The sequence below is a fragment of the Callospermophilus lateralis genome, chromosome 7 (assembly GCF_048772815.1).
Source record: "Callospermophilus lateralis isolate mCalLat2 chromosome 7, mCalLat2.hap1, whole genome shotgun sequence".
NCBI classification, from domain to species: Eukaryota; Metazoa; Chordata; class Mammalia; order Rodentia; family Sciuridae; genus Callospermophilus; species Callospermophilus lateralis.
The window spans coordinates 131,022,091-131,029,788 of NC_135311.1; the positions used below are offsets into that span (position 1 = coordinate 131,022,091).

Consider the following 7,698-nt stretch of genomic DNA (forward strand, 5'->3'; position numbering starts at 1 on the left):
CAAATTTCTTACGTAGTTCATTGTCAACTCCAGTGATGAAGGTGGGAGGCATAAATGTTCCCAGTTTGGTCAAATGATGCAAACAAAGAGCTGTTTCCAGACTGGGGTTGTGGCTCAGTGGTAGAGCGCTTGCCTAGCTCCTGTGAGGCACTGAGTTCGATTCTCAGCACTGCATATAACTAAATGAAAAAAATAAAGGTCCATCAAAAAAAAAATGCTGTTTTCCTCAGATACAAAGAAGTCCCCACCCTGCCACTTACAGCAGGACCACAACATACTTGATCACTTCTTTCTTCCCCTTTTTTGACTTCCCTCTCCTTTCTGCAGACATGGGTCACCACCTCCTGTCCACGTGCCCTTGTTTTGGGTTTAGGTATGGCCTCTGCAGCAGACAGCACTGCTGACTTACCGGTGGGAAATAAGACGGAGGCTGCCGTCTTCCTGTGGATCTGGACCCGATTGTCTCTGTGTTAAACATCACAATTCCATTCTCTAGGGCACATTTTATGTTTCTCAACAAACACATTTAGATCAACCACTGAGGATACATCTTGAATCTCTGTGGCCGTAGGATTTTCAAGACTCTTATTTATGGGGATCCACCTTCCGTCTGTGATGGTCTTCTTATTATTTAAATAAGCAGGATAGATACAGATAAGCCTTTCCTGGTCTGCCAGGGACCTTGTGGGGCCACAAGCCATTTCCACGTGAGTCCACACAGAGACAGCCCAGGTCCCACCTGCAGAACACCCCCTTTTTTGTTTTTAAGGCAAGGTCTCTCTAAATTGCTTAGGGCCTGGCTAAGAGGCTGAGGCTGGTTTTGAAATTGAGATCCTCCTGCCTCAGCCTCCAGAGATGCTGGGATTGTAGGCATGGGCCACAGCGCCTGGCTCATCAGCTTCTTTTTACTTTCATTGATTGTTACAAGAAGATGGTGAACTGCATGTGGCTCACAAACTATTTCTAATGGAGAGTAATGCTCTAAACAGTTGTGTAAGCTGGTGTACCACTAATCCGCTCATTTATGGGGAAGTGTGACTTTGAGAATACTGAATTTCTGTGCCCTAAGATAGACATGCAGCAAAAAGTTCTGTATCTAGGCTAGAAGAAGAGGTGAAGAGCTGGACAATTTAATTGGAATTGTGCATGTGTGTGGTGCAATCTGCTACTGAGCTGCATGCCCAGGCCCTTTTTACTTTTGATTCTTTTGATATTGGGTATTGAACCCAGGGGCACTTAACCACAGAGCCACATCCCCAGCCCTTTTGTATTTTATTTAGAGACAGAGTCTCACTGAGTTGCTTTGTGCCTCACTAAGTTGCTGAAACTGGCTTTGAACTTATGATCTTCCTGCCTCAGCTTCCCAAGCCTCTGGGATTACAGGCATGTGCCACCACGCCTGGCCAAAGATGTAGAAATTTTAACATTCACAAAAACGTAGAAAAAATACAATGGCCACTCCTCATGTGCCCATGCCCCAGCGCTAACAGTCCTAAACTCACGGGAAGCCTTGTTCCATGGACATCCCCATCCAGTGTTGCTGGTTCTCTCAAAGCAAAGCTCAGATGTCAAGTCCTTCCGTTGGTAATTGCCTTGGTATGTATTTCTAAGAGACAAGACCTCTTGTTTTAAAAAAGAAATGTAAACTATTGGAGAGTTGGGATACGGCTCAGTGGAAGAGCATTTGGCTAGCATGTTCAGGGGCCTTGACTTTGATCCCCAGCACCACACACACACACACACACACACACACACACACACACACACATCACTTATTTATTTGCATATACATTCATATGTATATATGTTTATACATACAATTGCATTAACACATGAAGAAAACCTTTAATATCAGCTAATATCTAGTCAATGTTCAGATTTCCCAAATTCTTTTATAAATGACTCTTTACAGTTCATTCAAATCAAGATCCAAACAAGGCCCACATACCACTCTTGGCTGGTCTGCCCCATAGGCAAGTCTTCATCTACCCTATGCCCTTGTTATTTATCTGTTCAAATCATCTTGTACTGGATTGGCTAATCCTCGTGGTGTCTTTTAACATATTCCTCTATCCACTTTTGTTCACATAACTTGATAACGAAGTATAGAAATTGATAAGATCTGGTTAGGGTCTTTTTTTTTTTTTTTTTTTTTTTTTTACAAGAATAATGCTGGTGGTGCCAGGTAAAGTGGCAATGATCTCTAATCCCAGTGTCTCAGGAGGCTGAGGCAGGAGGATCACAAGTACAAGGCCAGCCTCTGCAACTTAGCAAAACCCTGCTTTTAAAATAATACATAAAATGGGCCAGGGATGTAGCTCATTGATAGAGTGCTCCTGGGTTCAATCTCCAGTACTGAAAAAAAAAAAAAAAAAAAAAAGAAGGAAGGAAAAAGATAGTGTTGGTACTGTCTGTGATGGTGAATTTATATGTTAACTTGGTGGGATTCGTTTTGTTGTTTTCAGTGCTGGGAGCTTTGTGCATGCTAGGCAAGTGCTCCACCACTGAACTATGTGCTCAGCCCTGAGCGTGTTTTTAGTTGAGATCAACATTTAAATCTTTAGTAATCATACTGCTTTCCATAAATAGGGGCAGGGGCTCATCCAGTATATTGAAGGCTTGACTAGAACAAAAAGACTGACCTCCGGGAGGAAGGGGAATTCTTTTGAAGCCTGACATTGGACTGGAATATCACCGCTGGCGCTCCTGGGCCTGAGGCCTGCTGGCTCACTCTCTCTCTCTCTCTCTCTCTCTCTCTCTCTTTGTCCCTCCATCTGTCTCTGTGTATACCCACACAAGCACACATATACATATATGTGGATAAATAGTCATGATGTTTCACAAACAATGAGGTGTTCTGCTCGGTGATGGCCACAGGATACATAGATAATGCATATATAATGGTGGCCCCATTAAAATTATAACGGAGTGGGGAGCAGTGGCGCATGCCTGTAATCCCAGCGACTTGAGAGGTTGAGGCAGGAGGATCATGAGTTCAAAGCCAACCTCAGCCACAGTGAGGTACTAAGCAACTCAGTGAGACCCTGTCTTTAAATAAAATACAAAATAGGGCTGGGGATGTGGCTCAGTGGTCGAGTGCCCCCGAGTTCAATCCCTAGTACCACCTCCCCCCCCAAAAAAAGATTATAACGGAGCTGAAAAATTCCCACCACCTGGAGACCTCATACATGATCCATTACCGCGTGTGTGTTGTAACACAACCTACCGCTCTCCAGCCATGCAGAGCACAGCACTCGCCCCTGTGTGGTAGCAAGCTCCATCCTAGCTGGTCAAGAAGGAGGGGTGTGTTCTCTTCAAAGGCAGAAGGTGTCGCCATGGTGACAGGGCCTGCAAACAATATGCTCTCAGTTTTTCTGCATTTAAAATGACCTAAGTGTTACCATGTTGAAACCACGCCTGGTGGCCAACTTCCCCTTCGCAATCGAGTTCTGCTTTCCGATTCTGGTAGCTGTGTCTTGGTAGTGACAGGGTGGTGTCCAGGGCCCTTGACCAGGCCCTCGTTTGGCCTCTCTCCACCCAGGCCTCTTTTGCTCTGGCTCTCTCTGGGTGGGAAGTCCATCACAGTGACCTCTTAGCTTGTCCCCCTCTGACTATTTCCCATGGGAGGAGGGGTGAGTGTCTGATGGGCAGGTCGGGAAGGAGCTGGGCATGCTCCGCTTGGTTCCTGCGGAGGTTTGGATGTGCTTTTCTACAGTCAAAACTGTTGAGAGGTCCTTGTCAATGTGAGAGCTTTTAGAGATGCTGCAGCCTTTGAGCGGGGTTTGGGCCTGGGGGGCTCTGCCTCGGGAAGGGATTCTCGAAGCTCCTGTGAGATTCGGTTTGTTATGGTGAGAACAGCTATTCTTTTTTAACATTTTATTGGTTTATTATTGTTATACGTAACGGTGGGATTCACTGTTACACAGTCCTACGTGCTCGCACTATAACTCTATAATTTCACTAGTAGCATTCCCCAGTATTTCCCTGTTTTAGTCAGCTTCTTCATTGCTGTGACCAAAAGACCTGACCAAAACAATCAGTAGAGGAACAGTTTATTTGGGGGCAAATGGTTTTAGAGGTCTCGGTCCATAAACGGTTGGCTACTTTGCCCTGGGCCCACGGTGAGGCAGAACATGATGGAGGAAGGGTATGGCTGAGGAAAGCTGTCAGGAGGCACCAGGAAGCAGGGAGCACCACTCACCAAGAACAGAATATATATCCCAAAAAGCATGCCCCCAGGGACCCACCTCCTCCAGCCACAGCTCACCTGCCTACAGCTACACGCAGTTAATCCCCTGAGGGAATGCACTGATTAGTTAAGGCTCTCATAACCAATTATTCCACTTGCATTGTCTCACACGTGAATTTTGTGGGAGACATCTCACATAACACCTCCCCTCCTGCCTCCCCTTGGTCTCTTTCTTCTGCTCCTCTCCCTTTAATTTTCATGAGATTCTTCTCAAGTTTTCTTTTCCTTTTTCATCTCTATTTCCACTTATGAGAGAAAACATAAGGCCCTTGATTTTCTGAGTTTGGCTAGACAACAGTCTCTAGTTCCATCCATTTTCCTGCAAACAACCTAAAGTTATGGCTGAATAAAACTCAGGGTGTATATCTTAATCCATTCATCCACGGGTAGATCCTAGTCTGGATCCATACTTTGGCTGTTGTGCATTGGGTATGCATGTTTTACCATAGTATTCTGACTTCAATCCTTTAGGATAAATACCAAGGAGTGGGATAGCTGGATCATATGGTGGTTCCCTGCCTCGTCTTTTGAAGAACCTCCATACTGACTTCCATAGTGATTGTACTAATTTACAATCCCACCAATAGTGTAGAAGTGTTCTTTTATCCCTACATCCTCTCCCGCATTTATTATTGTGTTCTTGACGGCTGCCATTCTAACTGGAGTGAGATGGAATCTCAGTGTGGTTTTGATTTGCACTTCCTTAATGAGAGAGTGGGCTATTATATCCTTGTACCCTCCTCTCTCTTGCATGTGCCCCCTGTGCTCCCAATTTCTACCATGAGCTGAACAACAATGAAGTCCTTACAGGAAGCTCGGCAAAAGCTGGTGCCATGCTCTTGGACTTCAAGAACTGTGAGTCAAGATGAACCTCTTTCATTTGTAAATTACCCAGTCTCAGGTATTCTGTTATAGCAACAGATCACGGACTAAGACAGTTCCTTCTTTCCTCTATTCTCTTGGACAACATACATTCTCTTCTGCTCGTTCCTACCGAGGTCCTGGTAGGCAGACTTGGCCCCCAAGACATAAGTCTACTCTAGTCCAGTGTGATTTCAGACTGGGTGCCTAAGCATGCCAAATTCTAGGATGAGGAATTAGAAACTTCAAGTCAGACCCCTTAAAGCTAACTCCCCCATCATCAGATTTATTGGCAATAAAATTATATTTTCAGTCCCACTTCTTGATTCCTGGGTCAGCCCTTCATTTGGTGCCACGTGCAATCAAGATGAAGTAGCATGTTATTTATTGGGATTTCTCCAAATCCCAACAGCCTCAGCAGAGACGCTTCTAAGAAAAACTGGACCTCCCAACAAATAGAAACAGCACATGATTCATTTTAAGTTTAACAACACATAGAGACAACACATAATTCATATTATAAGTCTAGCAATGAAGTGATGGGATTTCAAAAAAAATCGTGCTCTTGCAATCTGTAGCTAAAATATTTACACGGGGCCCTGGTGATACACAAGCGGTGGTTTAGGGAGCACAGCCTGTTCAATCCAAACAGTTGCTGTGTTCCTGATGTTGGAAACTCGTCAAGGAATTAGTGTTTACTTAGACAACTAGGGCCCCGAGCGGCTCTTGTGTAGGCTGGATTCAATCCAAGGAGAAGCCACAGCCGGGGAACATTCCTCCTCCAGGATTCTTGCCACGCGGACCTCTCAGCTCTCCAGGGCCCTGTGGAGGGCCTCCAGTCCACCTCTGGTCAGCTGTCCAGTGCCCACGCTGAACCCTGTAGACTAAGCCCTGTTTTAGAATTGGTCCCTTGGCACCTCACCTAGTGAGTCAGCCTGTGTGTGAATGTCTCATTCATTTAACACCCAAAGACAGAGCTTAGGCTTCGGGGCACAGGAGTTGACGTTTAATGCATGGATGATTTGATTAGGCTGGGGCACAATGCAGGAGGTGGGCCATCGGTGGGAACAGGCCATGGAGAACCCGGGAAGGCCAAGTCCGAGTGTCCAAAAAGCCAGATCTTCTATTTGTACTCAGAGCAAGAAAACAGGCCCAACTTTGCTTTAAAAAAAATAATGATGGAGGTACAGGTGTGAACCTCAATATTAATGTACATGCCACAGTACCTAGGCTCTCAGTCAAAGCTAGTCAATTGTTATTATTGTTCTCCTTGAAATAATTTGGAAAACTAATGAGATCAGCCTGTGAGTAGGCCCGGTGGGAATAGCACCCATGGGGCCGAGGCGGGGAACAGCAGTGGCTTCTCTCTGTCCCTGCGTTAGTCAGCCTTTCGTTACTGTGACCCAAATACCTGACAAGAACAGCTTAATGGAGGAAAGGTCTATTTTGGCTCACGGTTTCGGAGGTTTCAGTCCATGGTCTGCAGGCTCCAGCACTTGGAGCCTGAGATGGAGCAGGACATCATGGCAGAAGGGTGTGGGGGAGGAATCTGCTCAGTTCAAGGGCTCCAGGAAGGAGAGGGAGAGAAGGAGAGAGCAAGCAGCCAGAGAGAATATAAACCCTCCCAGGCATGCCCTCAGTGGATTAGTCCACCGATGTGGCCAGAGCCCTCACGGTCCAAGCACTACTCAACACCTCTGAGCACGCAGGACGTTCCAGATCCAAACTACAACAGCCCCATCCTTCTTCCTACTTGGCAAATACCTTTTCCTGGTCTTTGGTGGTTCCAATGGGACTGTCAATCACTGTTCCTGTCAGTACATGGGTAGAAAATGACCTAGGTCTGAGTCATTTTCTACCAGGACTGGTCATGGCACTGATCTTTCCAGTGCCATGACCAGTCCTGGGGTACTGAAGAGGGTCCATCAGAGCCCTTCTGTGAGATTTGGAATCCGCCCCCTTGATACCTGTCAGTAGTTTAGAAAGCACGGGAGCTTTGGTGTCTGGCTTTGAAAGCTGGGCCAGTCTTGTTCCTTCTTTGAGTTATACTTCTTCATCTTGGTATATAGTGCAGTAAAAGCGACCTTGTAGGGTTAACTGATAAAATATAGACAGTTCTTGGCACATGGGGAAGCATCAGTAAATGGCTTCTGGTAATAATATTCACAATGAAAAAACAGTTCTCCAATTATCCATCTTCCCTCTCCACCCTGCCTGATCAATGACCACTCTGTAAAGCACTTTTAAATAGCTATAATTGGGGCTAAAAAAAAAAAGAAAAAGAAAAAGAAAAAAAAGTGCTGGGTGCAGTGGTGCACACCTGTAATCACAGCAGCTCGGGAGGCTGAGGCAGGAGGATTGCGAGTTCAAAGCCAGTCTCAGCAATGGCGAAGCACTAAGCAACTCAATGAGACCCTGTCTCTAAATACAATTCAAAATAGGGCTGAAAATGTGGCTCAGTGGTTGAGTGCTCCTTAGTTCAATCCCTGGTTACCCCCCCAAAAGAAAAAAGCTCTAACAGGAAACCCATCTTAATAGACAGGGCTTCCTTAATTTTCCCTGACTTTTGAGCTTTCCAGAAAATAGTG

At 45.6% G+C, this 7,698-nt stretch overlaps 1 pseudogene; it reads right to left on the minus strand.

The window, feature by feature from the left end:
* Positions 1-282: 282 nt before the first annotated feature.
* LOC143404982 (signal recognition particle 19 kDa protein pseudogene) lies at positions 283-701 on the minus strand (annotated as a pseudogene).
* Between the last annotated feature and the right edge of the window lie 6,997 nt (positions 702-7,698).